The sequence below is a fragment of the Amblyomma maculatum genome, chromosome 1, assembly GCF_055883805.1.
Source record: "Amblyomma maculatum isolate TAMU_Amacu chromosome 1, ASM5588380v1, whole genome shotgun sequence".
Classification (NCBI taxonomy): Eukaryota; Metazoa; Arthropoda; class Arachnida; order Ixodida; family Ixodidae; genus Amblyomma; species Amblyomma maculatum.
The window spans coordinates 436,947,859-436,967,056 of NC_139344.1; the positions used below are offsets into that span (position 1 = coordinate 436,947,859).

The 19,198-nt window shown below is 43.2% G+C and overlaps 1 long non-coding RNA gene across 1 annotated transcript; it reads right to left on the bottom strand.

The window, feature by feature from the left end:
* Nucleotides 1–7,987: 7,987 nt before the first annotated feature.
* Nucleotides 7,988–17,570, bottom strand: LOC146209483 (uncharacterized). The gene is made up of 3 exons (XR_014703444.1): nucleotides 17,461–17,570; nucleotides 15,015–15,153; nucleotides 7,988–8,372 (listed from the first exon to the last, which is right to left on the bottom strand). It is a non-coding gene; the product is annotated as an uncharacterized LOC146209483 (long non-coding RNA).
* Nucleotides 17,571–19,198: the final 1,628 nt, after the last annotated feature.

The following is a 19,198-nucleotide window of genomic DNA, read 5'->3' on the forward strand; positions in this document are numbered from 1 at the left end:
ACAGTTACACGTAGGCAAACGGACATACGACTACATCGCTGCCTTTCTGAATGCGCGTACGGCTACGCTCCATTTCGTTGACAAAGTTAACGACAAAATTACACTAGGGACGAGAGGAACACCGCAAGGCGCCGTACTTTCACCTTTGCTCTTCAACATCGTTGTGAGCGGCCTCCCGCGTCTGTTAGATGATATCCCACACATACATCATTCCATATACGCCGACGACATCACCATATGGACCAATTGTGGCTCCGATGGAGATATTACAGATTCATTACAACGAGCTATCGACACGGTACAGTCTTATGTGCAGGAAAACGGCCTTACCTGTTCACCGGCTAAATCAGAGCTATTAGTTATAAGGAACAAACAAGCTTCACAGGTAAAGCCAGATTCTCGAGAACCTATCCAGTTACACATTGACAACCATCCGATACCCCCGGTAGCCACGATCAGAGTTCTCGGAATGTTGATTCAGAATAATACGCAGAGCACAGAAGCTATACGCCGGCTACGCGTCACGGCGCACCAGATAGGTGGGCTGGTGAGACGCATTGCCACACGTCGCAGGGGTATGAGAGAAGCCGACCTGTGCAGGATTATCCAAGCCTTTATGATAAGCAGAATCATGTACGCTTGCCCGTACTATCATCTGCGTCGTAGGGACGAACATGCACTTAATAGCATATTTAGAACAGCATACAAAGCGGCCCTTAGCTTACCAGTATACGCTAACTCAGATCGACTACTGCAGTTAGGAATTTTTAACACACTATCTGAACTAATTGAAGCCCATAAGACAGCACAAGTGACCCGCCTGTCACGCAGCCTTGCGGGACGCGTAATTCTCGACAAGCTCCACATCCACCCCACTGAGGAGGTGTGCGCAACATCTCAGTTATCGGCTGACATAACTAGTAGACTAGTTGTTAAACCAATAGCCAAAAACATGCTACCAGGTAGACATGATGCCCGCAGGAAGACAAGGGCACAGACCCTTGAGAAACAGTACGAGGACGATCCACAAGCAGTGTACGTGGATGCAGCTCAGCACATCAAAAACGGAGCATACGTGGCATGTATGGCCACTCCAAAGTCAACCTTCATTAACGCTATAACATTTCATGCTAGCTCCATATGCGAGGCAGAGGAAGTAGCTATCGCACTGGCCATCGCGGATCCCCACACCAAAACTATTCTAAGCGACTCAAAAAGCGCCGTTCAAAATTTCGCCAAAAATTCTGTAAGCGCACTCGCGGCGCGAATTCTGCGCAACCGATCTCTCAATCACAACATCAATCTCGTATGGGTTCCGGCTCACGCAGGTAACTCCGGAAACGAAGGGGCCGACCGTCTAGCCCGAGGCTTAACCAACCGGGAGACGGGAGATCTATCGGGAACGGACGCGCCTGTGGAGGCACCGCGCACATACGCGGAGGTAACAAACTTTTATCGCGAGCTAAGATGCACGTACCCCGCCCCTCACCCCGACCTCGACCGGGCGCAAGCCACGACACTCAGACGCCTACAAACAAAGGCCATTCTTAGCCCCTACCGACTATCGTTAATTACAAACGGAGAATTCAACCCTGCATGCCGGCACTGCGGTGACGGGACGCAGGCCACTCAAGACCATATACTGTGGGAATGCGCCAGCAATCCCCCTCCAAAGACACTCTTGCCAGCTCCCTCAGCGGAGGAATGGGACAAGCTGTTGGCCAGCCCAAGGAAAACTACGCAACTGGCCCTCGTCACGCGAGCTCAAGAGGTCGCTCCCGACTGGAGGCCACCCTAGACTCGCCCCAGCCCGAAATAATTCCTTTCATTTCGTGGCAATAAAAGTTGTTACCACCACCACCTGCTCCGGCGAAGTAGGAGAGGTTCCGTGGTGATCTGTACCCCGCACCTCCACCACACTTGTTACGACGTTTATTTGCACAGATGGTAGGATACGCTGGAGATTAGCACACCACAGCGGACAGACCCAGCTTCCTCGTCCTCTTCTGCTTATCCCGCCAAACCTCATCTTCCTTCAATAAGGACCGCGGGAAGTGAGTGACACTATATATATATATATACATATATATATATATATATATATATATATATATATATATATATATATATATATATATATATATATATATATATATATATATCAAGGAAAGAAGCCAACAGTCGGCGAGGCGAAGGAAAGCGTTGGGGATGGTACTTTATGTATTTTTTTAATGTTTACTTGGATAATCACAGAAATTAGTAATGCAATCTGTTTATGGGAAAGATAATTAAATACAAAGTAGAAGAAAAAAGAACGTGCCGATGGTGGGAACCGAACCCACGACCTCCGAATGTCGCGTCCGGTGCTCTTTCAACTGAGCTACATCGGCCGCTGTCCCCCCTGCTACTTGCTTGGGTATTTATGTTGTCTGTATACGAACCTTGAGAGTGTTCACCAGCGCCACCCTCAACCCTATATATATATATATATATATATATATATATATATATATATATATATATATATATATATATATATATATATATAATGCATCTGACCGCACCAACTGGGACACTGTCCTTCCATTCAGTACTTCCGCTTAAAGTACCGCTACACAGACAACGAAACAACCTGCAGACATGGTGGAAACCCTTTGCAGAGTAAGAGTGTTGTGCTGGCTATGGTTGCTTCGCGCTGCTTCGCGTTCATGGCACGCATGAAGGTGTGATTTATACTAGCGAGCGCGCCGCACTTTGCAATGGCAAGTGTCAGACATTATTTGTGAGTTGTAACCAAAAAAGCAAGCATAGTGGCGTTGAATAGTTTGGCTGATGCGGGCGAAGAAGCCATTTTTAGCTCATAGGTCTACCGCTTGACTGGGATCTGATTTTTATATATTCGGGGCGGTCTGCTTTATCTCGGTTTATTTGAAAGTTTCTTTATCGCAAATAAAGAAGTGTGGTTTTGTAGAAGTGTGGTGCTCTTCAACGTACCAATTACCATTTATTGTATAAGTCAATATTTGTTAATTTAGGTAAACGATGTCAATTAAAAATTGCGCCAGAAAGTTTTCTGTGGCGCTCAATATAGCTGCTGGCAATATGTAAGTGGCTTTATTTGCTGGGCTCTGCAATGTCATTTGCTACCTCTTAGATCAAATTAGCTGGAAAACTCTACATATGTTCTAACGTGGTACACTCTCATATTTAAATTGACTTCAGATATCTCCTAGGGCTACAACATCCAAACTCACCACTGCTCACAGCGAAGATCCTTATACTAACTGCTTAAGTAACAACTTTTTATCACGTTTAACATGCTGGAAAATCTTCATTCGTATACAGAAAAAAAGCTGATATTTTCTTTCGTATAATTGTTGGGATACCTGCGGAGAAACACCATGCCCCTGAGTGATATCTTGCCCGTCAAGTCGCAGCAGTAGTCAAGTGATGGCTCATAACAGCGAAGACATTGGACGGTGGGAACATGAAGGAAACAAACGTGCCATCTTCAACTTAGCCTAGAAGCTGAAAGCCGGAACAAATTTCTGTGAAGCCTGAAAAATTTAAAAAGTAAAAAATTCCTACTCTTTATCATAGAGGTTCTGGCCAATAAAAAAAAGAATAAAAGTTAAGAATAAGGATAAAATGAAAGCTAATCAAATGAGTTTTGAACTTCGTTTATGTGCTCATCTTTTTAAGCTACATACGTGTGCACTGCTGTTCACCTAACCGAAGAACATTGCCATTGTATATTGCTTACGCCAAAAAGTTCATAATCTTCAGCCGGATGATACCCACTGCAGGGAGAAGGCCTCTCTTCATTTCCTTGAATTAAGCCTGTTTTTTGCTAGATGCATGCATTTGACCCCTGCGAATTACGTAATCTCATCATCCACCTAATATTCTGCCACCCCCCGCTACGCTTACCTTCCCTTGAAATCCAATTTCTTACTTCTAGAGACCATCAATTATCCTCTCTTCGAACTACATTCGCAGGGTGCATGCAAATTTCTTTTTAATTTCTTGAATTTGCCTGGTCAAGGGTTTCGTTCTTTGTAACATCATGTGACATATTATTTGTATAAGTATCCGCTTTCTTCCTAATAAAAAGTTAGTTGCGAGTCAGCGCTCGTCTGTTGTGCCATAGCCTCCTTTACACTCTAAAGTGTAAAGGAGGCTATGGCACAACAGAAGCACAACCATAAAGGAGGCTATGGTTGTGCTTCTCTTCCTGTGTTTCGTCTCTTCGTGCTGTTCCATCCACTATGCAATTGTACCAACTCGCCCAACTATCCAGCCTACTTATTTCTCTGACCTACTCTGCACGCTTCCTGTCTCTTAACGTTAAAAGTACCATTTTTGGTTCCCTGTCCCTCTGCGTTGTTCTCGGCTTAAATAGAGCCCTTTTCGGTAACCGCCATGTATAAGCCCCATAGGTCCGTACCGGTAGAACGCAACTGTTATACACTTTCCTCTTGAGTGATACCGTTAAGCTGCTAGTCATAATGTTTGAGTACCTTTCAAATGCACTCCACCCCAATCTTATTATTCTTATTTCTTTCTCGTGGTCCGGATCAGCAGTCACTACCTGTCGACATATTCGCCTACCACTTCCAACGCTTCTCTACTTATTTTAATCTGCTATTCCTTTCCCATACTGTTCAGCATAACCTTAGTCTTCTGGATAATAACTTTAGGCCAACCTTTCTGGTCCTCCTGTGTTGATCCTCTATATTTAGTAGAAGTTGGTCCCCCGTGTTGCTTAACAAGGCAATGTCATCAGCGAATCACAGATTACTGAAATATTCTCCATCGACCCTGATTCCTAACTGCACCAATCTGATGCCTTTGAATACTCGCTCTAAGCAAGCTGTAAATAGCACTGGGGAGATCGTGTCTCCTTGCCCAAAACCTTTCTTAATTGAAATTCTATCACTTTCTTTATGCAGAATAATGGTTTCTGTGCAGCCACTGGAGATATCTTTCAGTACTTTCCCTAATGGCTCACCTACATCCTGACCTCGCAATGCCTGCATGACCGGCTGAGATTTCGACCAAATCAAGTACTTTCTCGTAGTCAATGAATGCTATGCATAAGGGCTGTTTATATTCCAAAAACGTTTTTATTACCTGGTTTAATGCATGGATAGGATCGATGGTAGAGTACCCTTTCCGAAATCTTGCTTGGTCCTTTGGTTGATTAAAGTCTAAGTTTGTCCTGATCCTATTGGCGATTACCTTGGTAAATACCTTGTACGCTACTGATAGCAAGCTGATTAGTCCATAATATTTTAAGCCCTAGCATCCCCTTTGCTATGAATTAAGATTATGTTAGCGTTCTTTCATGATTCCGGTACTTTCTCTGCCATCAGGCATGGCGTATACAGGGTGGCCAGTTTTTCTAACAAAATATCCCCTCCCTACTTCAACAAATATGTAGCTACCTGATCCTCCCAAGCTACTTTCCCTCTTTTTATAGCTTCTAAGGCTTTCGTAACCCCTTCCTTCATTACTGGCGGAAAGTCTGATTGCTCTTCATTACATTCAATACCATTCTCGTCGTAATTACAATGGCTACTGCAAAGGTCCTTATCGAACTTTTCGGCTACATTGATTACCTTGTTAATGTCAGTAATTACACTGCCCGCCTTGTCTCTCAGCGCATACACCTCATATTTTCCGGTCTCTAATTTCTTTAGCGCTTTCGGGCTACGACTGTTTTTTGGTGCATGCCCATATTGATTAGATTTGATATCTCTGCCAGTTATATTCTATCTGTTTGGTTGGAGGCTTTCATAGTTTGGCCTTTCTTAATCAAATGTTTCGTCTCGTTAGAGAATTTGCCGGTATCCTCTTTAAAACTTCTGCCACCTACTTCTACCGTGCACTAAATATTGATATCCCCAAAATTATTATTCATTGCTTCTAAGCTAAGGTCGGCTTCCTCGGTTAGCACTCAGTATCTATTCTGCAAAGAGAGCCTGAATTCTTCTACTTTTCCCCTTACCGCTAATTCGTTGATTGATTTCTTCCTCACTAATCTGTGTCGCTCACTCTAGAAATCCAGAATAACTCGAGACCTAACCATCCTGTTGTCACTGCATCGCACCTTTTCGATTACCTCTACATCCTGCATAATGCCCGCGTTACAACACAGTATGAAATCAATTTCATTTTCAGTCTTCCCGTTACGTCTTTTCAATGTCCACTTCCAGTTATTCTCTTTGCTGAAAAAAGTATTCATGATTTGTAAGTTATTACGTTTAGCAAACTCAACTAGTAACTCCTCCTTGCTGTACCCTAACCCCATGACACCATTGCACACTAAGGTGTCCTGGTTGCTTTCTACCTACCCTGACATTGAAGTCGACCATCAGTACAGTATATTGTGTTTTTACGTTCCCCATGGAGAATTCTACATCTTCATCGATGCTTTTTATGCCTGGTCATTATGACGACATGTAGGTGCGTAGGCTTGTACAACCTTCAGCTTATACCACTTATTTAGCTGCACTACGATGTCGGCTACCCTCTTAATAATGCTATAGAAGTCATCTATATTATCAGCTATATAATTATTGAAAAGGAAACGTATTCCTAGCTATCATCTCTCCGGTAAGCCCCGATAACACAGTACATGCCCACACTTCAGTAAAGTATATGCCTCATTTGACCTGCTCCCCTCACTAAGTCCTATACTATCTCATCGCATTCCCTCTAGTTCCTCAAACAGCACTGATAAACAAGCCTCACTAGCTAGGGTTCTAGCATTAAACGTTGCCAGGGCCAGTTTTCTAATGACGGTCTGTCCTCTGAGCCCGAAATTCTTAGCACTCAACGCTGCGTCACAGGTCTGACCGCCGCCGTGGTCAATTGCTCCGCAGCCGCTGGTGACTGAGCGTCGGAGTTTTATAGGAATAATCATGGGAGGATGTGGTCAATTACTCCACCAGGGTGGCCAACGGCTGTTCTGGTGAGGGAGTAGGTTGGCAGAGGTGTTCGCCGGCATCAGGTCACATCCCAAAGCTGTTTTTATGCAATTCCATCAACACGCGCTTTTTTTAATTCGTTGGAGAATAGCGCAGCACGAGGATTCGAACCACGGTCATCTTGCACGCGAGGCGTGGGCCCTACTTCTACGCCACGTGCACCGCCACAAAGTTATAGCCCGTTCAATGATGCGAATCTAAAAATAGTGCCGCCGCAGCAATTTTCATGCAGAATCGAACTGCAGACGTTGCATGGGTAAACCATGGACCATGAACGTGTAGACCGCTGACCAGGCATGGATAAACCACCGGGCAGTGAGTACCGCCGACGTGGCCGGGATCCGGCCGTGCTGGGGCCATGCATGGTAAGCCATCACCTATGCATGACCCGACTGCGACTGTAGGGTTGCCCAGCCGGCTATACTAGTCTGCGCGAGATCAATTCTAGATGAGCGGTCGTTCAAAGGCAATTGTCAATCCTTTACCTCGGGCCGAGCTGGGCGGTTGATAGTGGCCTGATGAGTTTTAGATGTTCATATTTGCAAGAACCGAGCGCGGGTCGACCATCGGTTTACCGTTTGGGAGTATACTTTTCGATGGACACCACGGAATTGTGCATACCTAGACATAATTACGACGAGGTCACAACGCCTTCTAGAATGTCAAGCGGACGCAGTTTGTACAAAGCTACGGAAAGGACGAGTAAAAATTGCTGTTTATAATAAAGAGCTTTCGCAGACTCTTGTCCGTCTGAATAGCATGAAATAGTGCGGAAACCGATGCGTTAGCCTGCAATCAATAGGGAGAAATGTCGGCGCATCTTGCGCTATATTGAAACGTATACAACAACGCCTCGGCGTCATTAGAATAAAAAAAAAACAAAGAGAACGAGACTTTTCTAAGCACTGCCCATAAATTTAAAGGCCTCCTCTAAGCAGTTGTTGGTCGAAACAAATAAAAATATAATAATTCTTGGCCGGGTAGTTTTCTTTTTTCATTTCAATACAATGATGACACTGCGAGTTTCGTGGAGGAAGGTTTTATTAGATGCTTTATAATAAAGCACCTTTCGTCAGCAGCGTACACTTTGACGACCACTTGGCAGCGGCGTACGAACAGGATAACAAGTAGCGGAAAACAGACAGCAGTCAACCAGTTACTAGATGTGGTCGCTTCCCAGTGGGAAATTAACAGAGACTCACGAATTTGTGCTTTGACCACGCCAGCTGTCTAAAAGAAGGCACAATTTTGGGTCTTCTTTTGCGCCGTCTGGGAAGTGGTTTTGCTCAGTAAGTGATTGCAACTTGCGGTTCCTTCCTTGTCCACTTTCGCCGCTCCCATCCTGGTAGTCTGCTTACCTCTCACCCGTTCATCGCCTTCCTGTCCAAAGGCACACATACACAATCTATCATGCTTTGCTATGCAAGTGAGTATTGGTTATAAATTTTTATTTGTCTATAACACCTCGCTGATACTAAATGAAGTACGTAAATAAATTTGAGGCAATTTTCCGAAGGCGAAGGCTATCATAAAACCTACTCTCATTCTGGAAGGATAAATGATCGTAATGCTGTCTTCTCTACCTGCTGGTCAAAGGCATTGCAGCTATTACTCTACTTGTCAAATAAGTGTTTAATCCCCCTATATGGGGCCGTAAGTTCCTTACTACAATCTGAGCGCTCAATTACTAAACATGCTTTACTATAGTGACGATAGTTTAGCGTCCTAATAAATCACAAATAGTATATGCCTTCGTGAAATCTGTTTTTAGCGTGCCTTATTCAAGAACCTAAAGGTAGGCCCCCTATTTTATCTGTTTTTGAGGAAATGCCGCCGTCATGCATTCTTGCCTCGTTTCTCTGCCGTCACATATTCTTCAGTGCAGAGCAACTGTGTGCTCGCACAGTAGGCGCTTGCTGCGGCTTGGGTGGCTTCCAGATCCAGTACCACACGGCAAAAGCGAGCGTGCGTTGCTTTCCCTACACAGCCAATACATTGTCAACAATTGATTTTGCCGGACCAAAGACAGTTACTACCTGGTCAATTAGAGCAATAAATAATACTTGTAATGTGCAAACGAGTACGCATTGGAGCTTGCTTCATAAGGAGTACAGCCGTCAGCAAACTTAACCAGCATGCGCGAAAGCGTGGCATGGACTGCAACCAGCATCGCTAAGCGTTCATCGCTGGTGTCGAGATAATTGGCTCGGTAGGTTTACGGCGCATACGACGCGAAAAGGCGTCCGCGTGCTGTGTGGTTGTCAGTGCACGTTAATTATTACTGTCTGGCAGTATTTTCCGGCGCCCTCCACCATCTTTCGTCATAGCCTCAATTGCTTTGGGGCGTTAACCCCCTTAAAAACCAATCACGTTTGCGGTGGCTAACGATAGCTGGACTGCGGCAACTCTATATGACGTTTGACTGATCACGTGCCTTTCAAAATTGACCGCAATGCTAAAGAAACAAGAAGTTGGACTTCAAGAAGCTGAACCACTCTAGCGGGAAGAATCATTTTTCATCCCCCCTGACACGCACTGTGAATGCGAGTTTGTTCTGCACATTGCAATTTTTCTTCCAAGCGACAGCTTTAAAGCAATGCTTGAACGGCGCTTGAGCTATTGCACATAGTCTAGCGCAACGTGTTTTCTGCATTTTTTATAACCGTACTCACACGCGAAACGCGGTGATGTGGGTCCAACAAGACCACACTCATTCCGACAGCGAGACAAGTCATATTAGACTGCGCTCCAGCAACACCAGCCACTGTTAACGCATCTAAGCAATTGGGTCGGCTAAACAGCAAACACTTTGTGGTGCAGGTGTCAGTACAGGCCATACTGTTAAGATTTGGGTTAAGTGCGCTGGTGGCTGTATAGTCATAGATCCTAGGTAGTTTGTTTGCAAATAAGATAGCTATATTTCAAACATCAAGCGCCAATTCTCGAAACCAGATGCGTGCAACAGGCTTTCGTTAGCAACGTTGGACTGTTTACCCGAGAGGCAGCCAAGGATACTTGAGATGAGACAGCTCCCTTCAAGACTTCCTCGAGTATATTGAATTTAATTTCAGTGTTTTTGTCGAAACATGAAGTGTAAGCTAAGGAATGTTCTGAAACATGTCCTTGAACAAACTAGGAGGCTTCAAAATTAAGCTACAAATGATAAAAACAAAACTATGACTTGTTGTAACATTCGAGTTTTCGGCTGCATTATTCCTGTGGGTGCATATTGTTCTTGGCTGCATCCTTGCGCAATTTATTTGCCGCCCTTTATTGGCCGGGGTGGATTCCCAATTTCCCGAGTATGCCAAAGTTGCATTAATTTGACTCCTGTCAGTGGTTGTTCCCGATTAAAAGTTTGTAGCTACGTAGCACCTATGACGTCATCGCTCTCTCGACCATTCAGGAATTGTCCTCTGTGGTTTTCTACGGGCTCGTCATTTTCGAGCGAAATGAAGTCTCTTAGCTGGAAGGTTTTTTGGTGGTATCAGATCGAACGTGCTACAAAATCTATCCCTTCTATAGCAGCCACCGTCTATGTGTATCGGCTGTGCGACAGATATAATGGTTAAATAAAGTACACAGATCAGATATAGCGATGTTGGTGGCCCTTTGAGTCTGATTCATTTAGGGGGCAACCGAGGAACAAATATATATATATATATATATATATATATATATATATAGTGGCCAGTATTTATAGTCGGAACGTCTTTTCGTATGCCGACACATCTGTACATACCTGACCCTCGCTATATACGTTCCCTTTAGCATTGCCCCTATAGCTTTCTTCGCTATCTCTTTCCTTACCAGCGCAATATTTATCTCTCCCAGCTACCATCTCTATTATTATTGCCCTGACTGCATCCCCGCCTCAAGAGATCTGCATAATCTAATCAGATACTCAGATACTTAACTACCTATTCATTGTTGTAATGACATCACTCTCTTAGTAACTGGAAGCATATATCTGGTTTTCGTTTTCGTTTAGTGGTCCTTTGGGCTGCCTTTCAGCTGCCACGATTTTTAAGCATTGTGTTTTTTTTACTCTACAATTCCTAATGTCGGTTAGGTTATAACTGTTGAGGAAATATTACAAGCTTAAATTTACAAAGTTTTTTTTTTGTTCTTAAACTTTTTTAACTAATATTTTGTTTTGTGAGAAATTTTTATTTTTTCTGAATAGAGTCTGGCTTACGTCAACTACGCGCTCCGTAATGGTATTGTTTCAATATCCTTCATGTCTTTACTACGATATCGTTGTCAATGATTAAATGTAATCGCCTGCTCAGCAGTGATATCTTGAATATTTATATCTTCCGCCTTACTGTTAACTGTTTTGTGGGCCTCTTCTGTACCAGACTATATCATTCCCTCTTCAAGTCTAAGCTTATTCAAGATGACTGGAATGCAGAGCCGCTGCATTGCAACTCACAGAGCAGCTTCACATCCTAATCGTTAACAATGCGTGCACTCAACGAGGGACATATCACATGTTTAGCTTCAAAGTTCTGGCTCTTTGGCGACTACTGCGGGCTCCCTCGCTCACAACAGAAGACATTTGATGCTTCTTAACTGTCTTTTTATTTATATCAATCCTCAGGACCCTTTCCGTCTTATATCCAGTGTGATGTCTGCCTGCTTTGCCAGTGATGTACCTCCAGCGGTAGAATATGAAATGTTTGTCTTTCATTGGTTTCTCAATCCGTGTTTTAGAAGTTTTAGGCTATCTGGTGATCGTGACTGAATACATTCGCGGCGGCCTATTGTAATTACAATTCAGTCCTCGTTAAAGGGACTGAATTGTAATTAGCATAGCATCATTTTGAGTAAGTGACAACACTAAATTAATTGATGTGTCGTGAATCCCACGCCAAAAACCGCTTTTAGAAATTCCAAGTAGAACTATATTTAAATTTAAAGAACAGAGAATAGAACACGAGTCTAGTTTCATGACCAGAAACGAGCGTACGAAACTGGGACGTGACATTCAGCTTTGGAAAAACACTGGCAGTAATGCAGAATGGCGGAACTAAATAACCTACAAGTCGAGGCGCAGTACACAAAATGCCTGAGGTAGCTTAATGCAGGACTCAAAATTTTATGAACGCGTGGAAATCGGGCAGCAAACCGCGTATCATGCTTCTGAAGTCCAAAACATAATGCTACCCACACAACTCTTTGATCTTAGACCACAATGTCTGAATATTTTAAAGTTGCATTTCGCGGGAATGAATTATTGCACGGCGTTCAAATTTAAAACATGCATCAGAGCCGCGAGGAAAACGTGCAGTAAACCTTTTACAAAGCTATTATTATGTCGAAAAACCTCTGATTTGCTCATTACGCCGCCGCAACACAAGAAGAGCCACAGCAGCTACCGTCTCGTGATTTGTGTAGAATTCCTCTGGCCGTAGCGATACCGTTATTGATTACGAACACAACTGCCACTTCTCGTATCTCCACTAAACCACGTATCGTCGGCGTCCCTTCCTGATCGCATCATATGGATTATGTGTCGTTTAAACCTCGCAGAGCCCATTGACATCAGTCGTTGCCTGGTCGTTCTCCGAACAGCACTCTCAGAATAACCTCACTTCATGCTGTTATAAAATAAGATATCTGATTCTGCGTCTAATGGCGAACCAGCAGGTACCCAAGCGCCCTTCGTGCATAACAGGCTTCCTAGTAACTTGGCTGTTTTTGTCGGAGCAGCTGGGTACATTAGAAGAATAAAGTATTGAAGCTTTAGTGTAGAAAACGAGCTTGAAGTAACACTTTAGGGTGGACATATCCGGTTCTTATTACTGAATATATTGTTAGCGCTAGTCACAGTGACATGATAGCAGCTGTATCTAATCTGTATAATTCCGGCGATTCATTGAAGTTTTAGTTCTAATTTGTCGCCTACCCGCGGTTAGTACTACAGTCATCTTGCACGTGGAGAAGAATATTTATTAATACGCGGCTCCTGCATTCGGCATAAAATTTTATAATATACCTTTCTGATTCCTGCCTAGGGATGCATTCTTAAATCGAATGCATAATGTGAGCGCAAATTACAAAGGGTAAATAGGAGAAGCAAGACGAACGCTAAAATTTCAGTTTCATCGGTCAGCCTGCGCCTTCCTTTAACGTGTGTAGAGAGAGAGAGAAAATAGAATAGAAAGGTATGGACGTTAATCAAGCGATGCCCAGGTGGGGAGAGCAACAAAGGGAGAAAAGGGAAAGAAATAGCGCGAAGGGGCGAAGTCTGTAACATGCTAGAGATATATAGTGAAGGGGGGGGGGGTGTATAGAGCATGCAGGAAAAGTCTTGAACTCAACCCCGAGTCCTTTGTGCACTTAAGTAGCGCCTTCACTGATTTTCGTTGTGATTAACGAGCCATTCAAGGGCCCAGAATTGTTTGTTCAGTAAGAGCGCGAGAGTCCAAGCGGAGGAGGGCAGTTGCTAGGAAAGCACGCTCACGCTCAAAATGAGGGCAGTCACTGAATATGTGTGCAATAGTTTCAACGCACCCACACTGCTTACACGTTGGAGTGTCTGCAATGTCGATGAGGTGGGAATATTCGTTTGTAAACGCCACTTCAAACCACTGGCGACACAGCATTGTAGCATTACAGAGGGGAAGACCGAATACTACCTGCAGATGAAGTAACTGGTCAAAGTGGTGCGAGCAGAACGTCCCCCTTCTAGGCGTAGACCATGATTGTCTAGTCACGTTTCGGTGGATCAGTAGAAGGTGCCTTGCTGCGTCGGCTCTTGTCAATGGTATCTCAACAATATCGGTTGTATCGTGAGCTGATCGAGCAGCATCGTCGGCTAAGTTGTTGCCAACAATTCTACTATGGCCTGGTATCCACTGATAGATTATTTCTTGACCCTCTTGTAATGACTGGTGGTGCAGATGTCCAACCTCCGCTACACGTTGCTCATGGTAGCCATGGCTCAAGACCGACTGAATCGCCCATTGTTGAGGATTTTGTTCAGAAACATACTTTACAACAGCACAAATTGCGGCCAGCTCAGCTCCAGTAGAGGTAGTCTTAAGCGAAATTAGGTGATAAATATTTGCTTGTCTCGCACGAACGACGGAGCATGCAGAACTTGTAGAGGTAACCGAGCCATCTGCATAAAAGTGAATGCTGTCCCAATAGTCATTGTGTCGCATGAACAGTGTGAGTTGTTGAAGGACTGGCGTTCATAGGTTCGATTTCTTCGATATCCCCGGAATAAGAAGGCGCACACATGGAAGCTGCAGGCACCACAGTGGCAACGGAGGTCGTTCTGCTGTAACATGTGTAATTTTTGCTGAAGAATATGCACTCTTACTGCCAAGGTCAACCAGTCCGTCTTTTCACGTTAACTATAATTATAAAATGTGAAAATGCGAAAGGCATTCGTGAGAATTTCAGCTAAATTCAGCAGAAGTATTACGAAAACAAATGCTATGCACATTATTCCATTATTCCTTTGGGACAAATGATTTAAAGTTGTCTTTTGGCTCATGTATACATACTATCTAGAAGAATCTTGAGCTTGGTTTTTGATGTCACGATATTCAATCAGCTATTGCTTTCATAAGTATTATTTCTGCAATATCCATATATTCGTTACAAATTAGAAAACGTGCAGCTTGTGGTCTTTATTAATGCATTTGACTTTAATCTTTTTGCAAGCACTTCCGTTCACGTCCTGATCCCGGTCTGCTCAGGTGCAGCCATTATATAATGCATTAACATTTACTAACCGAGGAAATGTAGTTTTGCGCAGGAACGTTCTGCAATCGTTATGTGCCCAGGCGTTAATGTAACGAGCATTCTTGCGCATTTTAATGAAATACAGAGAACAATTTTACACACATTATTACTGTTACTCTGTCAACGTGTCTGCTTCTGTATACTTTGTATGTTAATATTTAGTACTTCAATAATGTATAGTTCTATCTCGATTGTCTAACAGGATTTGGCAGAAAAAACTGAAAATGCACGAAAAAGTTCAGAAGAAAATATCTCACATACTTTTGAGTATCGGCAGTTCGCTGTATTGAGGAGGCCGCGGGTAACTAAGGTTGAAGCAAGTCCCTCTGCCTGGATTGTTCGCCCTTGGGAAGCAGTAGCAGCCAGGCGGACAAGGCGGGTTGAATACCGGTGGGATGCACTGCATTGAAAGGAACAGCCCCAGTGAAGATCCACAAGTGGATCTTCATTATACGCATCAGCTCGAGTGTTAATTTCATCTATATTGAAATATTTATGCGAAACCCATATTGGCTTATGGTGAAAATCTCGTGCGGGCGAGATGAGTCAGCGAGATCTCTCCGCAAGATGCGTCTGCAAGGTGTGTGCGAGAGATTCAGCGGATTTCTGCCGCACCATTAAGAAAAATCCTCCATCGGGAAGGGACTCGTACCCCTCCTATCTCTAGCTGAGCGTGTAAACCGACTTCGCCACGCCATGCCCCTGAGAAGCATTTCTTAGTTCTCCGTGTCTAGCGATCCTACCGTCTCCATGGCAGCGTAGGGGCGTGACGAGAACGCCTTCACATCGGTCTACAGAAGGCATCATGGCGAACGCTATCTGCCGCTAGCTTTGGAACCTAACGGCACAACGAGCTCGTGCTATAGTGGCCTAGTGTAGCTACTTACCACGAATCCGGCATGAAAAATGTCGCATTGCTTCACTCTGTGATAAGCGTCGTTTAGTCATATAAGCGCTATAGTAGAACCAGTTTCCATGGCCTTTACCTTATCGCTCTTAAGAGGTCTGAATTGCCTTAATCATTTTTCTTTTCTGTGCGCGAATATAGTGACTAATGCGTCCCTAAGATACGTTGCTTTGCAAATATATGTGTGACAAATATAAATTTCTTATATCAACTATTACCTCAGAAGAGAACACATTATACATTCGTCCTTATAGATGTGAAAACTTCATTTGACCTGCATTTGTAGGAGCAGGCAAGAGATAAGCACGGCTGGACTTAAAATGGAGAACTGTGATAGGAAAGAGGATGTCCAAAGTTCTTGACACGGACTATGTGAAACACTTGGAAGTTAATCGAGATATATCAAATTACCGCACGATGCATGAAAACATGCATACACATAAACATACATACATCCGTATCTGCGTACGCACGTAGGTCTTGGTCAAAAGCCCTCATCTAAAAGATTTCGTCTCAGCAGCAAAATGAAGCAGTCATGCCATGTTGAAAGTCAAAGGTCACTTCAAACTCTAAAAAATGATACCTTATCAGAGCAAGAAACTATCGCATAGCATTTCACGGCTCTTTATGGTGCCGTGAAGACTTCATTTTGCGGCTCAGACAAAAAAACTTGGTTCAGGACGTATGGCCAAAATATATGTCAAATCAAGCAAAACGCGATACAGCATTACCAATTGGGGTATTACTTTTCTGTATTGCTTCATTCTTTTCTGTTTGGTTGGAGGCTTTCATACTCTAGCACTTTTCATCAATTGTTTTGTCTGCATAGATAGTTTACCAGTACCCTATCTTACAACCTAGTTCTATAGCGCTCCCAGCTATGATATCTCAGAAATTATCAGTCTGTCCTACTAAACTATGGTCAACTTCATCGGTTAAAACTAGATATCTGCTCTGTAACGGCATTCTGAATTCTTTACTCTCCCACTGACCAGTAAAACGCTGATGTACTCGTTGTTTACAAATATGTACCGTTTATTCTTTCAATCTAAACTAACTCTAGACCTTGCCATTCCATGGTCTCTGCGTATCATATTTCCCATTATTTCTAAGTCTTGTATAACGCAAGGGTTGCAACGCGTTAGGGTGTAAATTTTATTTTTGGTGTCGCCATTAGGTATTTTGATGCGCACTTCTGTTTCATCCGCGTGCTGAAGTAACTATATAAGGCACTGCGTTATGCTAACTGTAAGGTGGTGAGGTTTCACCCTGATAAACATTGCTGTGCGAACGAAAGCGTCGTTTTGTCATACCATATCTTCGAGCAATGCAAATATTTTATATATCAACCTAGATAAATGTTGTAGAAACTGTGAGAATTGTATACAAAGTACAATTCAATCGATGGAAGTATAATATCTTGTGCAAAGAAGAACTACGTCAGTGGTCATAGTTCGCTAAAAAGGACACAGAAATCAAGCTTTCTCTAACGACACTTCTTCCTAGACTGGGCGGCCCGCTTGGCCTGGTGCATTTTAATGGTGAAGGAATAATGCATTTACAGCACATGACATGAAAAAAGATTATGTATTTTGCGTCGGAAGCACACTACAAATAATATCAGCAGTCCTAAAACAGTTTGACCTGCTTCCACTGCGGCCATTGTTGTAGTTTTTCTACTGCTTACAGACACTAAGGACAGCACTTTCCGACAAGTTTAAGAAAGCAGCGATATCTATGCGGTTCGAAAACTGACAACTTCATGCATTCGACCACAGAACAACTGAACTGTCCCCTTACCTGCCTTATACAACGCTGATGAAAAATGAGGTAAGGGTTTGTAACGGCTGGTCTGCGTCCTCTACAGATGAAAACAGAAATCTCTTTTAGCATGGTAATCTGATTTTATGAGTTTAAAACTGCACATGTTTCCGACTATACGTTAAGCGAATAATTCTTATGAAAAGAATGTACGAAGTAAATGCTTTAAATTATTGTTTAAACTGCAGGTCATTTTCTTTTCTAAAGCAAGATTTATAGCACTAGTATTTTGCTCCATTCTAAGCACATAAACCACGTTTACCGCATCCTCATTTCCAGTAGTTACAATGGCACTGAAGTTTATCATGTCCTAGAGTTATTGAGAGAATGTATTGCGAAACGTACAATATATGACCAAAATTGTAACAAACTTACCTCTCTTGATTCGGTTGAAACATACCTTTTAATGTTGCCTTAAATTTGAAAAAGTTAACGCAGCAAAAAACCTGCGACCAATGCCTCCAACTTATCTGCGCCAGATTTCTTCGCAGGGTAGAAAGCTTGCTTGTGTTTGCAGGTGTCGCTGTTGATCATGCAACTTGAGAAGCCCATCGTTTTCTACGAAGTGTGAGTTTTATCATGGTGGCGGCAGGGTGCACGAAACCTTCAGTTCTATATCACGCGTAATGTACAGATTAGTCAGTGTAGGAAACACGTTTCGCGTTCAAAGAGCATAATGTTTTGTAACTCTCACGTGAACCATATTGCGCAAGCCGAGCACCATCCCTTGCGTGTAGCCTCACTTTTTGACTACATTCAAGCATACACTGGTTCAAAGCCAACTCGCAATGCAAGACTTGCGGGGTCGCTTGACTGCGTTGCTGCGGGTGAATTTTGACCCTGCTGAAGCTTAATGCGGAGGATTAAAGAACACTTGCAGGACACAAGCTTCGCCTTAACAATATGTGAAGATAGACGTCTTTACAGTGTGCTCGTTACTTAAAATGGCGTAGTTCATAACTTTGAAATTTCTCCTATAATTTTCGGCATTATCACGTCTGATATTTGAAGGAAGCATGGACGCCATTGTCTTGTCTGGGAAACACTCTTCGATTTTGTTTTGAACGACGAAGCGTCAAAACAGTTCAGCCAATGATGAAGATTTTGATGTGTTGCGGCAATGTCGACTTCAACAATGCGTTGGATTGGCGCTTTTCCGTGGGAACTCGGGTGGTTCATCCGCAATTCGGCACTTTGTTTAAGTGACAGAGTAAGTCGCAAGTCCCGCTAGCATCTCTTAGATGACGAAAACGTTTCCGATGAAAGTGTTTTAGCGCCATCTGTCAGATACGAGATGATATGTCTCAGCGGAGCAGGCATCTAAGCCCGCTGCCCCTGCTCTAACTCGCAATGAAAGTAGCTTTCAATCTTGTGAATTTCGATGAACGTTTAAAGATCATTGCACTAATTCTATTTCTTCTTTCCAGTATACTGGTTACTAGATCGGAACGGCATATATATCTCACTGGTTCCGAACTGTGTAAACTAAGCATGAGTGGCATATCCGAGTTTGTCGAAAACATCTGAAATCTCGCGTAGTAAATTTCCAAATATCCTAAGGACAACTTACATCTCTTCATTAATGTCTACCGTTTTAGACATACGACAATGTTTACTTCGCATAACATGTAATGTTTTTTTGCCTTAACTACACTCGCGATATCAAGTTTAACGTAAACGTGGGCTGGTAATAGTCTATGCGTGAGATCTTGATCAA